At 38.4% G+C, this 23774-nt stretch overlaps 1 protein-coding gene across 2 annotated transcripts in view; it reads right to left on the reverse strand.

The window, feature by feature from the left end:
• Positions 1-23774, reverse strand: part of LOC120737489 (rho GTPase-activating protein 6-like) — a 107959-nt gene that overhangs the window by 73209 nt on the left and 10976 nt on the right. The gene's annotated exons all lie outside the window — the stretch shown is intronic.

Here is a 23774-nt window from a genome sequence, read left to right on the forward strand (position 1 = left end):
CTGGCCTGAAGCATATCAAACGGTTACCAAAGTCAGAGCGAGCGGCCTCAATTCTTCTCAGTTCATGGTATAAATATTTAGCCTGCTGTATAAACACAGCAGCGTTTGAGAAATGTGCTGTTCACAAATGAAAGCAATGCTTTTATCCTTTTACTGATAATATGGGTGAAAGACAAAACTGTTGATTCAACATGTGCAGCTATTAAGTATGTGTCTCTGCTACACTGTTAGCAAATTATCAGGCTTTATCAGAGATATTATGCCGTTTTGTTTATGTGCGATCCAAATTCGCCACACAAAGAGAGCTCGGAGTGTTGTAAAATTCTGCCCTAAAGAAATACATCGATTTTCCCCTCAGCATTTCCACTTCAGAATTACCTGATACGCCCGTCCATGCAGAAAGGCGCCTAGGGTAGCAACAGTGTGCCACTGTGCTGTCCACAGTCTATGGGTTATTTAAGATGTCCTACAGATGGTGCATATGTTATATTAAAGAATTACAAGTATCTTTTTAGGAAAAGTACGATCATTTAGGACAGTGCAGTTTGTAGGACGCAGGTCACACAGATACTACTGTGAGGAAGATATGTTGCAGCGTGAGCTATGTCTTATAACGTCCTGTGTGATATAGTCACAGTTAATGGATTTGTTCCCCCCCGCGCCCCTGATAAGGACAAGCAGAAGAGAATGAATGAATGATGGATGGGGTTGGTCGGGTTGGTGGGGGTGAGGTGGGGAAGTACATCATTTTAAATTTGGCCTTGTGAGCCGAAGTTCAAGTCTTAGAGGTCAATTTTTTTCCACACATTGCATGATTTTAGAAACACTTTTAAAAAATATGTCTTGGTTTAGCCATTAAAAATAAGCCCCATAAAAGAATTGTTTTAATTTATAATTAAATTATTATTATTATTAATAATAATAATAATAATAATGATAATGATGATGATGATGATGATGATGATGATAATAATAATAATTTAACTAGTCATTCAGATGTGTTTATTGAGCCTTCTCACAAAAAACATAACAAATTAAATATCAGTTTGTATATATGAGGTCCTTTTCTATTTTAATTGATTACTGATGTGTAAAAAGTCCCAATTCATGTCCATGAAAATGGAAAAAATTCATTCATTCATTCATTTTCATGACTATTTATCCTAACTGCCAAGATAACTAACTGCCAGTTATGATAAATAAAAAGTAATTGATATAGAAAGTTTTACCAAATAAATTAAAATTGTGTGTTGACAATAATTATGACAGCTCCATAATGTTCAAAATGAATATTACATTTCCACAGCTATTTAAATCTTACAGGACTTTAATCTACTGATTTTTGTTTCTTATCATGAGTTTCCCAACATTGCAAAACCATTACAAAAATTTGCCATTTTATATAGAAACAGCTAGAAACAGCTATTTTCAGTTGACTAATACTGATAACTGGTAACATAGGCTGATCTTAGTTTCCTTTAGCCCTGTCCCTGCAGTGGAAAAGAAGTGTGTTTTTGCAGCCAATGCACTGCAGAATTTTTATATTAATTTGCTCTCTTTTCGTCAGCTATGTCTGGCTGAACCTTTGAAGTAAATATGAATACTCTCCTGCACTGGGTTTCTAGGGAACACTTTTTTATATTTTATTTTTGCAGGTATGTAGAAGTACTGGAAAGTGCTGGACTCCATCAGAAATCAAGTGTTTCATAGTGTTGCACTTGTATATACACAAACAATGGGCAGACATTTTTGTCAAAGTTCCATCCCTATTTCTTTTCCAAACTCTGCACTGCTGGATAATCACAGCATGAAACAGACGTGAATCTCATGTGTATTTTTTTTTCCTAGTAGAACTAAGCCTTTAACAATGTAAATCTTTACAATATAGTAATAATAATGGATTGCATTTATATAGCGCTTTTTCGAGACGCTCAAAGCGCTTTACAATTCCACTATTCATTCACTCTCACATTCACACACTGAATGGAAGCAAGCTGCCCTGGGGCAGACTGATAGAAGCGAGGCTGCCATATTGCACCATCGGTCCCTCTGGCCATCACCAGTAGGCGGTAGGTGAAGTGTCTTGCCCAAGGACACAACAGATAGTGCTGGGGATCAAACCGGCAACCTTGCGGTTACAAGACGGGTTTCCCAGCCCCCTGAATCACGGTTGCCCCACGAACCACGGTCGCCCCACAAATAATGCACAATAAATGCATCTTTTTAATATGGGAATGGCTGGGATCAAGGCAGGTTGCAAAGTGGCGTGCAGATGTTGCAACATTTGCAGGCAGGCTACAGCAGTGTATATAATATGTCTAAGGTGTTTATATAAGACAGATCTCAATCAAATGCATAGAAGAGTGTTAACTGAACCATTTAGCAAATGTAACTCAAACATGGATATTTTTCAGGCAATATTTTCAGTTAAAGATCAACATACAGTATGTCTCTAAAGTGTATTTACAGCAGTAGGAATCAAATCTCTAAAGCACATCGGGATAAACATATCAGGCTTTTGCTATCACTGGGTTTGGTCTTTCATGGGATTCATTAACAATAATAAAAATGCAGATTATCACCAGTCTCATCCATCAGCAAGTTGACCTTCCAGTCATCCTCCCAATAACAGGCAATTTAAAGTCTCAGCATTTTCTTCACATTATTCTGGCAGCACATTGGTATGCTCCACTTGTAAATTGTTCAGCTGCTTTAACAATTTGTCCAGTAAGAATGCTTCCAATAGAACTTGTCCACAATGACTTTAAACATTTACTTTGTCTGATTTGGATTTCACCACTGAAACATCTAAATATGGAAGAGCAGAATAAACTTGGGATTTTTTAGGCACACACACCCAAAGACACATGAAGGTTTTATGTTCTGAGAAGGTTAATTTCCTAGACAGTTACTGATATGCGGTTTACCCTGAGCTTCAGCAGGCAGTGCCTGTGTGTATGCGTGTTTAGGTGGAGGACGAAGAAAAGTATAAGGAAGACAGGAGGTGGGGGTTGACAGATCCATCTCCCATGTCTTTTTCTCTCTCTGGAATGCAGCTGGAATCTAAGCTAGACTCCCTGGTTGGCTCCACCCACACTCCCACCACCTTGTATCATTGTACACACAGAAACATGCTGGGTTTGCGCTAGCTATAACTTCTGTTTTGTCACTTTAGCCCTAAAATAAGAAATTGAATGTTCCAATCTTTCCAGCTGATGTGGAGCTTAAAGCACGCTCCTTTCCTCCTCCTTTGTGTGTGTGCAAACTGGAAACAGCGCACTTGTCTGACACTGACTGGAAAGTATGTTTGCCAGGTTGTTAGCCAAACTTTAGCTTTTGGTGGACAGATTTCAGTAATTTAGGCAAAACATCAGTGATGACACATGATATTTTGACTATATTACTTAGATGAAAAAAACAGAAACAATTTTTGTGGTTTTATATTGGTGCTTATTTCATTTACACACAACCAATTTATCATGTCTACGTATGACATATTGCTAAAAAGCCTTCATACCTGAGGCATATACTCTCTAGCAGAGATGGAGATAGCCATGACTTAACCTGTTGGTCTGTTGGCTTTGTGGCTGTTTATATATTGGTGTTTTGCAACCTTGAGCCAAAAATTACCTTATTTATCTAAGACATTTAAGTACCAAATTATTAGCTAATGCTAGCAAGGTTGGCTAGCAAACATTGTACGCATCCCACAGACACAAATAAATGCCAACTTGTGCTAAGTAAGATGCAAATAAGATACTATAAGTTCACTCACCATAAAAGGCCAAAACTTTAAACCAAAACTTTAAACTACTTTATAAACAGAGAAATTAAAGACCAAAACTATGTTTGTACCAGACTGTAAGTGTATTCATTTGCACTCTAACATTGAGTATTTTAACATGAGCATCTATGGGGAGTGACTTGTTTCTGGAACCAACCAAGTTTTATTTTTATTTTTATTTTTTTCTCATTTTTCAGGTTCAGGTGTGATTGCATGTACATGGTGGTTATAATGTCTAGCAAAACAGTAACATAGAGCAAAGCACAGCAAATCACAGCTCAGTAACACATCAAAATCAACATTAATACTAATTGTTGGTAAAGTTGCTTATGTTGTACTAACCCAATATGTCCATGGAATGCCACCTGATGTCATCTATAGCTTTTAACACTTGTTTATTTGGAGCTGTTCTTGATATTGAAAAAAAAAAATGGTAAAAATAAAAACTGCATTAATACATATAAATATTAGTGCTGTCAGCGTTAATCTTGTTAAAATGATCTTAATGCCATAACTGAATTAGCGGTTAGCGAGTTAATGCAGATCGCCCCGTGCGTGGGGCTGCACGGTCTCAACGCGTTAGCACAGTTAGCTCATTAATGCGTTAGCGCCGTGCAGTCCCACACACGGCGTGATCCGCATTAACTTGCCAACGGAGATTTGCCGCGCTAATTCGGTTATGGCGTTAACATCATTTTAACGAGATTAACGCTGACAGCACTAATAAATATATATAGTGATAAAATATGATATTCAAATTACAAACACTTAAAAGCTGACTGTGTCAAAGAGAAGCAGTTTACATAATTGTAATTATTCACTTTTATTTAGGGAGGTCAACAATAATCTGAAAGTACAAAGGTAATCATTATCATATGATTTAGGGGGGTTTTTTTCCCAGTAAAGAGAGCACAGGTACAGTTATATGTTAACAACTGGAATAGAAATCATAACCTTGTGCTTGTGCTGTAGTTTGCCGGAAATGTAAATATGCGCTTCCTTATGCCTATGCATAGCATTACATTAGATATGAAGGACATTAAAGGTAAATAGCATTTTTCACTTCACATCTCTATTCCTACTTTGATTGTATTTGTTAGTTCGTTCATCTTCCTCTTGTCTGATTTTTCCATTGCTGAGAAGCTGCACTGACTGCGTCAGAGTCTTTGAACATATAAACTATCGCTTAATGCTTACGTTAAAGAATGACGCTTTCTTTGTTCTCACTCCTACAGCCAGGGTCAGCGGCGGTGTTTACATCACTGAGTTGTTGCTGTGGCAACAGACAGAACAGTCAGAAAGGAGAGAGTCTGCAGAGTTGGAGTTTGAAGTCCTTGAAAAGTAAAATGGAAACAAGCAAAAGAGGAACAGAATCTGCACGGTAATTAGTTCTGTGTGCATATTTCTTCTAAGATGCTTTCATATCCTCTTTGAAAGTCCGCTGGCAAATGCTGATGCTCAGATGTTATAGCAAATGATTTAAAGACAGCATAATGTGGTAGAAATGTGAAATATGTGTCACATTTTGTAAGTAAAAAGCATGAGCTGTAGTTCTAAAACAGTGACTGTAAATAAAAGATGGAAATCACCAACTGGTTTGTGGTTTGTACTGTTTTGCCTTAAGCTTCACCTTTTTCCTATATCTTGTTTTTTTTTTTAGAAACACAAGTCACGTTATAGGTCAAGTTATTTTGGTTAACAAGGAATTTATGGATGCTTCGCACAGCAAATTAGCACTAACATAAGCAAGTAAAATTAGTCACATGTCAAGCCATGCTATCTGTCACATGATTGCTTTGCAATTTTTTCCACAAGGCACAAGCTCCAATAACATGTCTGAGAGGTCCGGTAGGGTGAAATTACTCGTCTAACAGACAGCTAGCAACTATGGCAATTTAGTTTAGCATCGACCTAGCTTTCAGGCAAAGCAGGTAGGCTTTTTAATATTGGGCATTTTAATATAATACTCTGTGGGAGTGCCTCGCTTGGGGAGACAGTCAAAGTTAAAAGTCCAGTTCAGCTTTGGCTTCATTTTGGATCCCTACCAAAACAAACCAGATGAGAGGCAAACATTCTAAACAAATCTGCCACTTAACTGTAGATAAACACTGTGGTTTGACCAATAGTTCTACATGGTAATACATCTAAAAAAACACCTAAACGATTGGATTAGAGCTGTTTTTCTTAATAAATTGCAGTAAACAATGTCTTATTGTCCTTTTCATTAGGAATGCATCTGTGAATTAAATAAATAAAATGTAAAGAAGCTAACATAGAGACAGACATCAACCTATAAAAAGCTGAAAATATAGAAAGTATAGAGAAGATGGACATGTGGACATGACTTAAACCTGCATTCTAACTAGTAGCCAGCAGAGGCAACACATGTGGTTGCAAAAAGATATCCGGTTATATAAAAAAGTCAATAGGAAACAGCTCACGGGTCCCTAGCTCTATGACCTCACATCATCTGCTTTAATGTCTTATTAAAGACAACATGATATTATAAGTTGCTAATGAATGATTATGCAGTATCCCTAATTTTCAGTCAGATCTGCTGCTTAATCTTGATGTCCAGCTTTAAAATGCTGAGATAGAGAAAAAAAAGTTTAGCTTGAGGTTTCAAATTATGAGTTTTGTAACCAGCTGGTGACATCATGTTGGCTATGTCCATCTTTTTTATACAGCCTGTGGTTTAGTCTCCTGTGGCTCAATATAAAATCTAAATTCTGTAAATACAGGCTATCAACCAAATCTAAACATTCAGCTATCTTAGAGCCAGCATACCCCACATTTTCTTTACAATAGCTGAGTGTCTACATGTTTAACAGAAATCAAAATGGAAAGATTTACTAACTTCATGAAGCCAAAAAGCATACAGAGAACCTTTAAAGAACACGCAGTGAAGCACACACTGCACGTCTGAACACACACTGTATGACTGCAGTAAGTCATTTCAGAGCCTATTAAATCTCCATTAACACACAGCCTCCCTGCTAGCCAGAGCTAATCCGACACAGGTGTGTGTGTGTGTTTGTGGTAGGGTTTTTTTTTTTTGGTTTTGTTTTGTTTTTTTGTTTTTACCTCATGTCTTCTTTCCCCCTATTTTATCTTGGCACGTCTATTATTTTCCTACTTAGTTTCTCTCCATCTCTCACTCTCTAGACATTTCTCAATTTCATATCGGTAATTTAGCAAAATTCCTCTTTTTCAGCGTTCTCGCTTAAAGCTGGCAGCTTGACAACAGCAAACCCTCCTCCAATTAGGTCAAATTAAGGCAAATTGCAGCTCTCAGTGGGAAACCAAGCTGACACACCTCACACTCTTATTAAGCACAGTCATCTCTTCATGCTCGGCTCTAGAGTTTAGCTCTTTGAAATAATTTGTCTGCCTTTGTTTTGAGGCCTCCAAAAGTAAACCCTGCATGCTAATTGACATCTGACCTGCTACTTGAGGTCCCTCCATTAGCTTTTCTTTCTTCAGCCTTTAAGCTTCACTTTAATTATTTTGCAGTGAGAGACAAAAACAGATGCAAGGTTTGCTATTGCTATTGCTTTCTATTGTGTTCTTTACACTTTTGCTAAGTTTTCATCACTTGTCAGTCTTCTGTCTCGTCTTCTGCTTTTTTAAATAGGTTGTTTTTTTTCTGCTACGGAGAAAGTAAAAATGCAAGAAAGACCAAACAGCAGCCTGCAGGACTGAAAAATGCCAAGCCAAAGAGGTAGTGCCAAAAACTGCAGTTTATGGAGTGGCCACTTGTGGCATTACAAAAGGCAATATTAAATTCTATTGACAGTTTTTAACTTGCTGTACAATACATAATTTAAAAAATAAATAAAACAAAATTCATCCACTTGGATACTGTTAAAATGTAAAGTAGATTAACAAATGTGCAACATGGACAGCTGTAGCCCATAACTGTCTGCTAGGCCTGAAGTCGCTGAACTGGACGTGGCCACCAGGTAAAAGTTTGTGAAATATGTCCGATACAAGTTGATTGAACCTCATCAAATGAAGCTGTCCGATAACAACACTATGGAGGTGTGTTGTTGAGGATTGTGTCAGTAATTGCCACTGGTTAGCCTCTGTTAGCTGCTGTTAGCCACCGCTAACAGAAACGAAAGCATTCTTTTAAGTGACTCTGACGTTGTCACACTCGGACACTTAGCGAATAAATTTTCATTCAATTTGTGAATGTAATCAAACTGTCTTTGAGAGGGAAAGTGTGTGGGCTTTTTTTTTTTTAGGAAACTTGAGTCTTAGCTGGCATAATGTTAGCTTATAACTAACTATCATTGTTTAGCCAGCTAAAGCCAGTTAGTTGTTGGAAGGGTTGCATGTCTTATCTGCTGAAAATCAGTAATAACAATATCGGAAAATAAATAAGCTATAAGCTAAGCTATTAAATAAGTTATTATATTACTGAAACTAATATAATCAACATTTTTAGCTATATTTAGAGATTTTGAATGTTTAGCAGATTTCCTCTTTCTTTTAGAATTCTCATAAATCTGGAAATTTTTTTAATAGAATCCTGTTGGGCTACAGAGGGTTAATTATTTTAGCTTATAACTGAGCATTCCAGCTTCTTTCAAAAGAAGGTAGAGTACACTGGTCACACTGGCCAAAAATAATAAAAATGATTTGAAAATGAGTCAAGAATTTAGAGGGTGATGCCTTCTGGCTACATGCAACTTTTTATATAGGCGATTGCTAGTAGGGCTTTTCTAAAGACTGTTCAGAGTAGATAAAGGACTATTTAAATAGGAAAAGTCAGCAAAGTGCAGGGTTAAACTTCATTTTACAAAAATGAAGTTTTCCTATGATTTTTTTTCTTCTTTTTTTTGTAAAAGCAAACGTGTTTTTATCATTCCAATCCAAAAGGTAGGTCAACAATTTTTGAATCTTCTGGGGCTACTGGACCTCAAAAACTAATATCCCATATATGAGCATGCACACGCACACTCAGATACACACACCAAAATGTTCTGGGAAGGTGCGCTGCAGGAGAGAATAGGATCTCTGCTTGGAAGTGACGCTGTTCCCTACTAAAGCAGTACAAACACACATTGTTATGTTTGTGTGTGTGTGGATGTGTGTGGATAATGTGTGTGCTGGTGACAGTACAAACAACTCCATTCGGCTGCAGTTGCCTTATGAGCATACTAAGCTAGTGTGTAATAAGAACAACACATACCCACATTTACCAGAAGATTTTATTGCTCAGATAGCTTTAACAGCAGGGGACGTGATTGTATCAATGCTCTGCAGCCCACAACCAATCAAGAAAACATCATCTATATAAATAAGGCTTAAATGTTTGAGGGCTGTAAAACATTCTTATGGAGTTAACGTGTTTCGGGAACTCAGATCAAATCGTTGGATTTTTCCTCCTTGTCCAGTGCATTTATTAAAGGTTTTATTTGGCCCCAGTGCTGTGAAATACACTCTGCCTGCAGCCGTTATCAGCTATTGTAATGTATTTATAAGATACTTATGACACAGAAAGGCTGAAGAGACAGATGTGTGCAGCTGTGACTGGCCACAACACAGCCCACCCACATTTTTACAGTGATTCATCTTGTGTGTGTGTGTGTGTGTGTGTGTGTGTGTGTGTGTGTGTGTGTGTGTGTGTGTGTGTGTGTGTGCGCATGTTTGCATGTGAGACAGTCAGGAGACAGCTCACTGTTCCCCAAGTTTGTCCATAAGCCAAAAGGGTTATTAGAAGCTTGCTGGTGCCCTCTGCTGGCTAAACAAATTTCTACATTTAATTTAAACGTGGCCGCATTTTACTGAATTACATTAGATGATAATGTCTGTGAAGGTTCTCAGTCATCCAGGTCATCGTAGTCAAAGGAGCTTGCAAAGAAAAGCGTCTGGACTTCTTTAAGTTACTTGAAGACGTTTCACCTCTCATCCGAGAAGCTTCTTCAGTTCTAAGGTCAAATGGTGGAGAGTCCCAGATATAAACCTAGTGGGAGTTTCCCCCCACAGAGGGACAAAAGGACCCCCTGATGATCCTCTAATCGCCTGAGCCAAGGTGTGAAACTGGGTGTGGGTCCCAATCAGCCAGAGCCACCTCCACAGGACAAGACTCAGCAGTCCATCTGCATCTTAAGGATAAAGGACACTCTTTCGAGGATGCCAATGTTCACATTTTGGACAGAGAGGACAGATGGTTTGAAAGAGGAGTGAAAGAAGCCATCTATGTCCACTGTGAGCGACCATCTTTGAACAGAGGCGGTGGTTTACGACACCAACTCTCTGCCATCTATAATCCAGTTTTGAGATCCCTTCCCAGACGCCTTAACGCCCACTCACATCCTGGGCCATCTGATCTCAGGAATTCGCATGATAAGGTGGGGCCAGGTTTCACAATGAACACACCCGAAACTCTGGCTGATTGGGACCCACACCCAGTTTCACACCTTGGCTCAGGCGATTAGAGGATCATCAGGGGGTCCTTTTGTCCCTCTGTGGGGGGTCACTCCCACTAGGTTTATATCTGGGACTCTCCACCATTTGACCTTAGAACTGAAGAAGCTTCTCGGATGAGAGGTGAAACGTCTTCAAGTAACTTAAAGAAGTCCAGACGCTTTTCTTTGCAAGCTCCTTTGACATTAGATGATAATGGCATTTCTATATCCTCGGAAAGGCAGGTTCAGGGCTTAAAAATATTGCCCTAATGATATTGGTTAAACCCCGAGTCTTCAGCTGATGCTGTTTTTTCTGATGTCATGAGTTTTTAATTGAGTTTACATGTTGTGTGTTATCCATCACTCCCATGTGTGTCTGTTTCTTTCTTCGTTCCTGTTTTTTGAATCTCCATTGTTTCCTATCATGCATAGATTGAAACACTCAACTCTACTTAGTTCCTTGCTTTTACACCCCTGCCTGTCGCTTGTGTTTACATATCGGGTCCTCTTTCCTAACAAACCATGACAGGAAATTTCTTGTTTTAAAGCTCAAGCTCTAGCTAAGTCTTTTTTTAACTGACTGAATTTATTAATATTTGTTTTACTAATGAGTAATAAGGAACTCAGGGGTCTCTCATTAACTGGAGGTGGAGACGTGTTGATACAAATCTACGGCACAGAACAAGTTTAAATGCACTGGTTCAGTGTTGGTATCATGCAGCTGCTACTCATAGATCTTCCAGAATTACTGCAACTGTGTGCAATGAACTTGCGGTCTTGTTGCCTTTGAAACGGTGGCTTAAAAGATGGGAACCACTTGAAGTCTGTCTTCAAAGCAACTTTGGTGCATCAAGATGGTGCTAAAATAGCCAGAAGATGGCGCAGTGGCTGACAGTCGCATGGCAAGCGAAATGTTGCTGGTTTGATTCCAGCCAGTTGTGTCAGGAAGGGCATCTGGCATAAAACCGTTGAATCAAAACCAGTGGCTCTACCTGTTGTAGCGACCCCTTGTCCCAAGGGAGTAGCTGAATTACAGAATTACATAGGTGCTTGGCAATCTTGCTTTCATATAATCAGATTACAACCAGATGGCTTCTACTCATCAGCACAGACTGACTAAGATTGACTGAAACATAAATTAATAAATGATTATTTGCAAACCTTCGCAAGTCTATCTGAGAGCAATTACAGTCACTTCAGGTTGGACTGCGATTGTGTAGATACAGGTTGCAGAGAAATTTCAGTGGCTGCAACTACTTGCAATTGGTTGCTGACTGCAAAAAACTTCCATGCAATCACCAATCACTCGTTACAAGGAGGCTGCTGCCCTGGTTTAAATGTAGCGTGATTGAGCCATCACAACATGATTTTTATCTCCGCACGTTTTTCTGTTTCTTGGCTTTTTGTGGAAACCTGCACCAAGAGAAAGCTTGACTTTCAGTAGGTAACAAAAATAGAGATGATTCAGGTTTGTGGGATTGTACATTTCTACCTGTACTTGCACCCCAACATGGTACTTGCATATGTATGGTGGCCTGGAGAGGTCAAACGCACTGCAACTCAAGAAAACGCCAGCAAATAGAAAATCGCTGTAAAAACACACAAAACACAACAGAAGTTGAATAAAACACAATGGAAAGAGAAAAAACGAAAGTGTTTTTGCTGAGAAGACAATGGAACTGCTCCGGAAACAATGAGCTAACAGTAACAATACCAACTGATAACTAGCTAATAGCAAACACGTATCTACATTATGTATCTACAGTATTATATGGCTCATGCGATTAAAACACACATTAGAATTCTTTTTTTTTTTTCTATTCTTTTTTGTCTCCATGCAGTTCTTCACATGTTTCGGTTTCTGTCACTTCCTCAGCTGGTCCGTCACATTATTGTTTCTCCAGAAACACTTCTGCTGAATTTTCTGTGATTTTATTTTTTATTTTCTACTTCTATGGTTTTTATTTAACTTTCATTGTTTTTTGTGTGCTGATTCTGTGTTTTTCTATTTGTTGGTGTTTTATTAAGTTGGAGTCTATTTGACTTTGCTGTTGTTTTTTTGTTTTGTTTTTTAATAAAAAGGAATATGAAATATATTACAACTCCAATAGTGTGTACGTGTGTGAGAACACAATATCCACAAACAGAAGTTTGTGCTATAGACCAGCAGTGTCAAACATATGGCTCTGGAGGCCAGAAAACAGCCTGAAGGATCCAGCCAAATTTTCACTGTGGTTTGTCCTTAAGTGTGGACCACATGGAGTGAGTCTATAATATAAATAGTGTTTCAATTGCTTTAATCTGTCACAGCTCAGACACTTTTAACTTTTAGTGAGCATTTTTTTAGGATTTCAATGTCTTTTCAGTGTTTATATGAGTAGACTTTAACATAAGCAAGCACTGAAAAAAATTTGTCTGGGTACCATGTGTGTGGGTTAGGGGTGAACGGCTTGTGTTATAATAACAAAAGTGCCCACTAGATGGCATTAAGACATTTTGATGCAGATTCTCAGTCAGCATTGCCATTACATTGCCTTTCTGATAAACTAACTTACAATATTAGTTTCCTCGCCAGAAACTCTGCATTATAAAGTCTGAATATAAGAATATCCACACTGTGGTTTAACTGGAGATATATGCTGCTTAATCCTCAACACACACACCTGCAAGCAATAGGCCTCTCCCCTGGAACTTGAGCGCCTCGACCCATTCCTCTGCTGAGCTGTTTTTCTATTTATAGCCGCAGAGCTCCCGGCTGTGTCAAAAAAAAATGCCCGCTGCCTCGTTCTGTTTTGCTTCCCTACTGTTTGACAGATTTGTGGCTTGATGGGGTGAAGGGGGGTCATCTGGTTTAAATCACTTTGCTTTTCAGGCACTGCAACCATTGATTTGCACCCTTGGATGATAAGGAGTTGCATAGAGGTTGATCAGCTGGGCAGGAAAAAAAGGGTTCAGCCTATAATAGATCTGTTAGTAAGATGATCTGTGGGTGTCACTTGAGTATTTGCCTCAATGTGACTTCATTTCTAGTGCTTACACCCTACTGACCTATTGACCCCAAAAAGAAACTTACAGCAGATGTATGCAGCAAACTCAGTGCTCAGTTCATCAGCAGCACGGATGTTTCTCATCTGTATTTTATGGATGAAAAAAAAAAAGAATGAGTAAATGTTTATGCTATGCTTAGTGACACAAGTGAGGGACAAATCAACATTGCTTGAGAGAAAGTCCCTAAGACGTTCCCAATTGAATTAACTGTTCAGCCAATTGTTGAGTGTACTCCCAGCAGATAACCGAGGTGGCCAAGAAATGTGCGGAAAGCAGGGAGACGATAAGCTGCTGGAAAGAAGATGGCTGACTGTGTAGTGAGCAGTGTTTTGTGACGATAGCCAAGACTGTGGGAAAATCACAAAAGGAAAACACCCAGAGATTAGTTTTAGGGGTTTTTTTTTTTCCCATCATTGACTTGTAAAACATAAGTAAACAATACAATGTGCATGTCACAGTTTTAGGTTCAGACCAAAAGCCAAACAGTTCTTAAATGAATCACAAAAACAATTAGAAAGATGCCCTTACTATCAGGGGTTTACTGGTTATGGCTGAAAGGAGGGTGATTTTCTTTCTTCTTTTGTTGTTTGGGAACTGGAAAGTGCACATCAGATTTTATAAGCAAAGGCAGATGTCACAATAGAGGCTTTTTTTTATTAGCTCATGATATCATCGAAGTCCTTCTAGTGGCAACTCATCAGCAATGAAGGAACGTGTAAATGAGTGGGAAGCGAGGCACAATTTTCAGTTTCAGTAGGAGATAAAAGCTGGCACAGTCTCATTTCTCCATGTTGGTTTTGTTCCTACATTGTCATAACGGTGTTGGTCCAGGATCAGTATTGCAGGTGACCAATCGTCTGAGCATTTACTTAGCATTAGGCAAGAAGGTAGCAAATGCTATAAAAAAATATCACTTGCAAACCAACATGATTTGAATCAGAATATAGTTTTGTACGAACAAAGCTATGACATCATTGTAAAATGACTGGTCAGTTTCAGTGTTTATACACGGCCAACATTAATTATAATGATGCAGGAACAACACCAACACGGGGATATTAGATACAATAAAAAGCTGCAAATGTGCAATCTGATATCTGATAGCCCGTGTTGGTGTCAGGGTTAGGACAGGGTTCTGGTTAAGCCTGAATTATACTCAGCAGCAGACATGGACATGGTCAACTAGAGACCCAATGGCCAAGTAGTCATTCCTGTTATACTTCTTTGAAGTCTGCTTGAAATCTGGTATCTGGGTGCAAATTCTCTGCTGACTAGTCATAGCTACAAAAACAGGCAGTTATGCGGACATCTATGCGAACCCTCACACTTCCAAATTTGCATCACAGGGACCCAAGAGGACTCGCAGATGCATAAAATCTACTTTAGGGTTAGGGTGTGCTGTATGATGGAATGTGTGGGTCCACATTGAAAATCCATAGCAATGAAGAAATGACTCGCTAACTCACCTAATGGATATAATAAGACACAAAAGAGTTTTTTAAAAAAAAGCATCCTAATATATGTTTTTTCTAAGACCGCAAATTAAATGCCAGCGACCACACACAGTGGAAACAGTGTACACGTGTCATGATTTGCTAATTGTTTCCCTTTTTGACTTGGAGGCAATGCCAGGAGGTCTGCCTCTGTTAGCATTTTAGAATTATCCCATACATTTCTATCCAGGTTTCTTTGAGTGCTTTGTCTACTCGTGTCAATGTCATTACCAGCTTTGATGCTGTAACCAAGCAACATCACCCACACATTTGGACCACCCAATGGGTCCAAATGTCTTTACACTCAACACTGCACTTTCTCTGGTTCCTCTGGAAGACTGAATGTATCATAGTGACGATACAGTAGGCAAAGAACAGAGTGAGACATACAGAGATTCCTCAATTTGTTAGTAAGATATATCCTTTCAGATTAATAGAGCGAAATGGTCCAAAAGACAAATGTAGGTGCTTATTTTGCACATCTATGCAAATGAGTGCATGCATGATTTAATATGCAGTTAGTATATGTAAAAACAAAGTTTCACAGAAACTTGGAAGAAATGTAAATATTTAAATGTAATGTCTCCCAGAAAAGATGTTGAACAACTACTACTGAATTAAGTGAACTTTCCTTTGTTTTGACCCTGGTGGTACAGCTAGATTCAAAGTTAGAAGGGGATCAGGAAGAGTGAGTCATCCTCTGGGAACCATAAAAGTCAGCACAGTCATTTACGACAGCTAGCTTTTGACACAGATGAGTCAGCAAAGGTAGACACAAACTTGACAGAGAACTGCAAACGAAATGTGCAGATATCTGAAAAATGACACTGAATCTTTATGTCAGAGAACAAATTGCTGCATGGCGTCACTCTAGTACTTGGAAAGGTGAAACTGGACCTATCCAACAAACTCAGGCTGCCATCCCAGATTGGTTCTCAAAACTAAACTCAAACTGGTGTGATCTCATCTTTGTTTCCTTCAGTGGCTCCATGTAGCTTAGGTTGCAGATTGGAAAGCAGAGGGGTTTGTAGGCATGTCCATAAAAGTGAGTCAATAAAACAAAGAATGGATGGGAGTGAGCTTCTCTGAAGAAAAATAAAACCAGGGAAAAAGAGAGAGAGAGAAAGTGAAGAGCAGTAGAGAGGAAGTCGGGGGTCACTCAGTCAGCCGCCAGCCCTATTTCAGTAGGAGCCCCGGGGCCTCGGCATGAAGCGCTGACCTGGAATTCCAAATAAATAACTCCCTAAACCTCCCCACTGAGAGAGACTCACGCACACACTCACACAAGTACGAGAACGGGGTACACCCAGCAAAATTCACATTTTCTCTAAATCCACGGCTTATTTAAACTACTTTAACAAGTATTTGATTGATTTGATATGGGGAAACTGGATAAGGCTACAAGGTAAAATACATACATGAACACACATGCGCACACACACGAATGCATAAAAACGCACACAATCACAAGTACTAATTCTCAAAGCTTAGCCCTCGGAGCAGCCTGAATCCTCCATGAGTGTGAGTGAGAACAGAAGTTAATCTGGACTAAACACGGCACCAAAACGATTTTATTCTGTAATAAATAGACATGAAAAATGATGCACACAGCTGCCGTACGAACATAAGAGTTGTAACAAAGACAAATTCTACTGAAAATACTTGTGAGGCTATAAGCAAGATGCCCTCCGTACAGCTCAAGTTTTAAATCAAGTCTCGTTCCTGTTTTTTTTTAAAAAAGCAAAACAAAGCAGCAGAGCTTGATCAAATTTAAAATTAAAAAAATGGATTTTATTCCTTTGGGCTCATTTTTCAGCAGCAGGACAGGAAATGAACTTGGAGTGTCCTTTTGATATGCTTTATGAGGATGATGCACACATAGAAGACAGATATTTATGCTATATGCAGACAGATGACATGACAGAAAAACACAGTCTGCTAAGCTTTACTAAATTCAATCTGTAACTGGAAATGTTTTATATCAAAGACAACTTTAGAAAAAATGTGTACCCTTGTGAAATATATGGGGTTTATGCTTTCTTAGCCTCCTCTATATTGTACCACAAATACTGGACTTTGATTATTGTCTCATATTGCATACTCTTAAACTTGCTATTTTGAAGTGGATTACGCTAATGAATATCATAGTTTCATACAGTATCATGTGTCCAGGTGCTGTACTGGACACAACAGTGGAGAAAAATGAGCGTGGAACTGTGTAAACTTGTCTTCCAGAATGATCACCACTTTGTTTGGTGGTTGCTAGCTTTCCTCTGTGTAATCAGTCTCCAGCCAGTAGAAGAAGTGCACGTTATCAGGACATAGCTAATTCTAAGCTAATACTAGCTAGCAAACAGCAATAGATTCTTTTATTGGTTCAGTGTTTATGTTAAACTGACACTTTATTATAGCAGACCTTAATGCCAATGAGTGCATGCATGAGGCCAGAGGTGCTGATGGCGCGATATGGCAGCCTTGCTTCTGTCAGTCTGCCCCAGGGCAGCTGTGGCTACAACTGGAGCTTGCCTCCACCAGTGTGTGAATGTGAGAGTGAGTGAATAGTGGCATTGTAAAGCGCTTTGGGTGCCTTGAAAAGCACTATATAAATTCAATCCATTATTATTATTATTATTATTAATATTCTCAACATCCAGCAGATAGCGGAACTAGTGATTTAACACAACGCTATCCTTTAAATATTCATATGCTAGAGTTTATGCTGAAGCAAGACACAGGGTGCATCAAAAATAATCATCCAATTTCATAATGCTATATATTTTTTGTAAGTAATGGACATAGAAGCTTATTGTAAATTTTAAAATACATGGCTTAATATAAACTTTTACATACAAAAATTACAATGTTCAGTGCTCAATGTGCCCCTCTCCGTTTGCACAGCATATGTCCATATGATACTCAGACTCGTCCCATACTTTTGCCAGCACGCTATGGAGTCACTGCAGCCACACCCATTGTTATGTTACTTACTACCAGCCTGGAATTCACATTTGCGTTTTGATCACTACTGGTGAATAGCTGCAGAAATACGCACTTTCACATCAGATGTTTCTTTTTGATATGCCCTGCATTATTTACTCAATCCGTCATTTTAACAAGATTAACGCTGACAGCACTAAATTGTACTGAATCGAATTACCAACCACTAAAAACCCACCTAACTAAACCTGTACCATGTTCAAGGACAGTCTGTGACTCCAGAGACTGTATACAAAAGATCATTGTTAACTGGTCTTTGTTATCATGTAAATAATTGGAGGATTGGCTAGAGCGACAGCTACTAAGCAGTGCTAAGGAACAGTCAACAAAAAAATTGGTTAAAAACCAATGTGCTTGGTTCGGAGTATCAAATCAAGGGCATATCAAAAAGAAACATCTGATGTGAAAGTGTGTATATCTGCAGCTATTCACCAGTAGTGATCAAAACGCAAATGTGAATTCCAGGCTGGTAGTAAGTAGCATAACAATGAGATTAACGCTTTCCTCATAGCAAATTTTCTGCAAGAACCTAAACTAACTATAAATTTAAAAAAAATCATTAAAAATCAAGATCAAAGATCATTAAAAAAAACTACAGTTAAAAATTCTTTCAGCCTCTATCTCCCTGCAACTGTTCCAAGATTAGGCAGAGGCCGGCTGTGTTTTGAGATGTTGTGAAATGTTTTCATCCACCGTGAGGGTCATATCACCAGAGTATACCGTGATTGAAATGAATACATAAATGGGAAGTTGTAAACTTAACACACCGTGGCCTATGTGAGACTTATCCGTGCTTCCTCTCTGGCCTGTGACAAACCACATTAGAGAGAAAGTTAGCGGACATGGGGGTCACCGTAATACACACACAGAGTAAAAGAGGGGACAGACATTACTGCCGTCAGACTTGAAAGTCCGCAATTAGATCATCGACCCTACTTTTGGATTCTCTCCCACACACATGCACGAAATCCTCTGTACAAAAAAAAGTAACTCAACACTGCTGGTTTCTCACTGAAGGAGAGTTTTAATCTGCAACAGACAGGGAGATTCTGGCTACGGAAATTAATGTTTTCTTTTCAGTCGTCTCTATTTCAAGCCGCCCTCGTCTCCCTCTCTATTGAGAAACGTCCCAAAGGAGATGTGAGAATGCTAAACCAAAATACTACCAAACAAACCCCATAGCCTTGTGTGTTTCTTTTCAACTGAATATCGTGGAAACTTGTCAAAAAAGATTGCTCGGTGCGGTTTCGTGTTTCTGTTCACATTTTCTTAAACACGTTGTATTTTATACCATCTCCTCTTGGCTTCTAAGTTGTATTTCTTATGTTGGGATCTGCTGGTTAGGTTTGTCTGATTACTTTATGGTGCAAAAGGAAGATATTACGTTACAGCAGAATGAAGAAAAATGGGCTACTGAGCGAAAAAGGATTTGTCAACTGTACTCATGCTTTATAGTGGGAAAATTTGGCTTGTTTGAAAATATATTGCCCTGATTACACAGAGAACAATGTACCTCCTTGACAGATCTTGTCTTAAACCAGTAGTTCAAACCTCCAAATTGTTTCAATTATCAAATAAAGAAAAGCCTCAGATTTAAAAAGCTGACCTGTGTTTTAAAACTCAAACTTAGTTTCTAATCAATTTCTTACAGTCCTGACATGTTCGTGTACACTTGCTTGGGTATGTACAGTTGAATCTAACCCTTCATATTCTTTAAATGTTAACATTTGATAAACTGACATAAAAATATGATATGATACAGCAAAACTTGCATTATTCCTCCTAACATGTAGTGGCGTATAAGAAATAAATGTAAATATACTAAGTTTGATGATGCCACTACCTGTGCTGTATGTCTTGCAGAACTAATGAAGCCACAGCCCCTTAGAAAATATAAATCCAGCTCTACACTGAAGTGAATTAGACTAACTTACTTCAACATAAAAGTTTTACTTTTAACTTGTACAGTATTGTGCAAAAGTCTTGAGCTACCCCTTATTTCTTCATATTTTGCCAGTAAAATGGGGAATAGGTGCAGCAATTTACTGAATGAAGTGCAAACCAACAATTCAAAAACAGAGTTTGCACAATTGTAATGAGCTTTAAAGTAAATATTTAGTACGATGACCAGCCTGAACTCTCTTAGGCAGCTTTCTTGTCAATTCTTTAAGTAGTCTTCAGGAATAGTTCTTCATATTTCTCAAAGGACAATCAAAGCTCTTCTTTGGATATTGGCTGCCTTTTTTTCTGTTTTCTGTAAACACGATCCAGCATTGCTTCAACAATGTGGAGATCTGGGCTCTGGGGAGGCTAATCCATGATCGATAGTGCTCCAATGTGTTTTTTTCTATCCACTTTTTTCTGCTTTTACTGTATTGGCAGTCTGTTTGGGATCATTGTCATGCTAAAAAGATGAAGCTGTTGCCGCTTTTGCTTTCTACATGCTATTGTATGCTGGATCTAAATCTGATGGTACTTTTTTGTACTCATAATACCATCAACCAAGATCTCCAACACCACTGGCTGAAATGCAACCCAAGACCATGACAGACCCTCCTCCATGTTTTCTAGATCAGCGGTCCTCAACCCAGTCCGTGAGTCGTTTGGTACCGGGCCACGAGAGTTGAGGCTCGGGTGTGAAATTTAGGGTTTTCAGGGTTTTTATAGTTTTTTTTATCGTTATTTTCTTACTGTTTTAATCATTAACTCGGTTTCCCTGGATCTTTTCCCGTGTCTTATGAATAAATCTTCTTTTTATTTTGTTGTATTTACCTGCGCCACCTTAAAGGCCAGTCCGTGAAAATATTGTCAGACATAAACCGGTCTGTGGCGCAAAAAAGGTTGAGGACCGCTGTTCCAGATGGCTGTAGACACTTACTGTTGTTGTACTTCTCGCCTGATCATTTTTGGACCTATTAATGACAGTTTTAATCAAATGTTTCATCACTCAATCGGACCTGTTGCCACTGATTTTCAGTCCAGTTCTTGTGTAATTTGGGATACTTTATCCTTTTCTGTTTCCCTACATTAAGAATGGCTTTTTGACAGCCACCCTTCCCACTGAGACCATTTCTGATGAGGTTTCAGTGAACAGCAGATGTAAAAGAAAGACCTTCAGAAAGCCTGGAGAACCACTGATCAAGGCCACTTTCAAATTACAAGAAACTCTGGGTCCTTGGAGGCAAAATATCAAGAAATGAAGGGTCACTTAAAACAGTCCCACAGCAATGTAAGTCTGTGTAATTCAAAGTGCAATAAAAGCAATCCATTTTTAGGGAGACTAATCCTGCCATACTGCCCAGAAAGTAGAATTTCATTATAGAAGAATGATGCAATGGTATGATGCAAGTATTGCAGCTGCAAAAGCTGACATGTTTAACATTACTTACAGGGTTTCTATTACTCCCCTGTGTACAAAAATCTTGGCCCATCAGTTTAATGCTGACAACCAGGCCTATTAAATTGAATAAGAATCATAATCAGACTAATACCCCTTGCAGGCCCACATGCATACATGCAGACCTCCTCTCAAGAGGGGAGACTGTAGGAGAGAATGCTGCAGAGGTCATTATAACCAGGAATGTATGTATGTAATACGAAACAGGTCTTTTATTTTGAAGGGCATCTTAATTTATTCTGTTAAAAGCACAGATTGTAGTCTTCGAAGTGAAAACATGATTTCAGTTGGTTAAAGTAAAACAAAAATCCACCTTAAAATCATCATTTCATTTCTGTCACTGTGTTTATTTTGTAGTGTCTCTACCAATTAGAATTGACTGAATAAAAACGCTACCACTTTCTTAAACACTGCGCTATACAAACTACCTTTACATTTTATACAGACAATGACTAGGACGCCCTTTTATCGCAGTTCAGGGTGATGGGAGGTCCGACTACAACTTTAACACAGCTGTGACTCGCTCCAGGACCTTCTGTTTCGAGCCAAGAAAACTCCACATGCATTTCATCACACTTTCAATGTTTTCATCAAGGCTCTTGCAAGACTGTGACAACATCGTCTGTTTCACTCCTTCACTCCGTTTCACATTATGAACCGATAGCACTGTTCTCTTAAAACACTGATACAGCAAAAATTTGTTTAGTTTTTTTCTGTGCGGGCGTTTGTGCATGCGCAATTTTCGTATGAGCATTCCAAAGATGTCCAAACATCAAAGTCTTTTTCCTGCAATGTAGCTTCATCAGTCGGAGGGAACTTAGGGAGGAAATCAGGGAGTAAGAAGGGAAAAATGGATGGCAGGAAGGTTCACAAGTTCAAACCTCTCTGTTTGCTGGAGCATGTAAAAGAATCAACTGCGGACAAATAGATGGCTGAACCGCCACTATTATAAACTATGTTTGTTATTATTTTAAATTGTTATTGGGGTTGGTGTGTAACAAACTGATGTAAAAAATACTGTAAATTTTATAAGATATTACTCTTTGTCAATACAGTTGAAGGCTGTACATGCTGACAGCTTTCAGAAAAGAAATGAAAGTTAATTCAGGGCACAAGAAGCTGCAGACTGGGATCCCATTTAACCTGAAATAATATGCAGTTTGTAAATATACATCATATTGTGTATGTCTGTTACCTAACTCCTCTTAATCAGTTGGGATTAAACCTATTATATAAACTGCCTAGAGTCCCAGGATTATCATCTATACAGCTTTAGGGAATTATTTATATAACACTCAGATCTTTACAAATTATATATATTAAAAGGGCGACGTTATGAGTACTTTCCTGTGCATCTATTAACAGTCCTTTTACAGATAGAAATCTATACATTAGATAGAAATGTGTACCACTACTGTATTGCCCCATAACACCACAACAAATTCATCATTTGTGTACAAATTTGGAAATAAAAGTGATTGTGGTTCTGATTGTGAATACTGTTTCGGTCATCACAGCACCGATGTGTTAGTTGTTAGTAACAACAACCGATGTGTTGTTACTAACGTGACTTAACTGTCTGTGGCTCTGGTTGCTCTCTTGCACTTTTCCCAATTAAAAAAATTGTCTGTCTTACTATTTTGGCTGTAAATGTTGTTAATATTACATCTACATTACATGTGCCTTGATGTTCGTAAGCACATTTTGATAAACTATTTTTTATTCAGTTGCACGTTGGGGGTCACTGAAATGTGTTAAATGAATATCTATAATTAACTATTTGTCAAACAGTGACATGCTTATACTGCCTGTTACTGATTACTTTGCCTCATACAATCAATATGTAGCTGTCAAAGAAGAATATGAATAAATATATATATATAGTTATTATTAATATTTCTTTGTGTGTGTTTATGAACAGCGATTTTGTCATCTTACTACATAGTGATTTCATAAAGATAAAAAGAATAACACGACAAAACAACTTACATGTGTGTGTTTTCATACAGATTATAGTAGCAGCACCACACCAACAGTATAATGGCAGCTAAACAGCTGACAGTATTATACTTTAGAGCTTACATTTCATACACCACAACTGTCATATTTTATATAATGAATGCTGTTTAGCATGTACACAGTAAAATAATGGGTACTTGCATATAAGTGTGAAGTTCTTTGTGTCTAATCCTGACCTTATGATTGATCATGCAGTTGTTAATCATAATGTAGCAAATGTATTTTATTCTGAATCATGATATTCAGCTAAAATGGGCTCCATGTGGGTCGAATACCCCAAGCACTGGTGAAGTAATCATTCTAGGAACATGGATAGCCTGTTCTCTTAGTCTTGGAGTGCTGACGACAAAGGTATGATTGCCTTCAGTTCTCAGTCTAGAGTGTCCTGCACAAGAATTTCAGGGATGCAACCCAAAAGTAATTTGAACAGTTTGCATCATTAAGGTAAAAGAAAAAACACTTTTGTCCTTTACTTAAAGCTTTGGAGCAAAAGCCCCGAAGAGTTATTGTTGTTATAAACACTACAGCGTGGAACACATTTGGTAGAAAAGAACAAGAACTGCTGCCTCCTGGCTCGGAGCCATGACCCGTGTCAACTCCCCACCTTGTATGGTTCACAG

Source organism: Simochromis diagramma, unplaced genomic scaffold, assembly GCF_900408965.1.
Source record: "Simochromis diagramma unplaced genomic scaffold, fSimDia1.1 OVJJ01000413.1, whole genome shotgun sequence".
NCBI lineage: Eukaryota > Metazoa > Chordata > Actinopteri > Cichliformes > Cichlidae > Simochromis > Simochromis diagramma.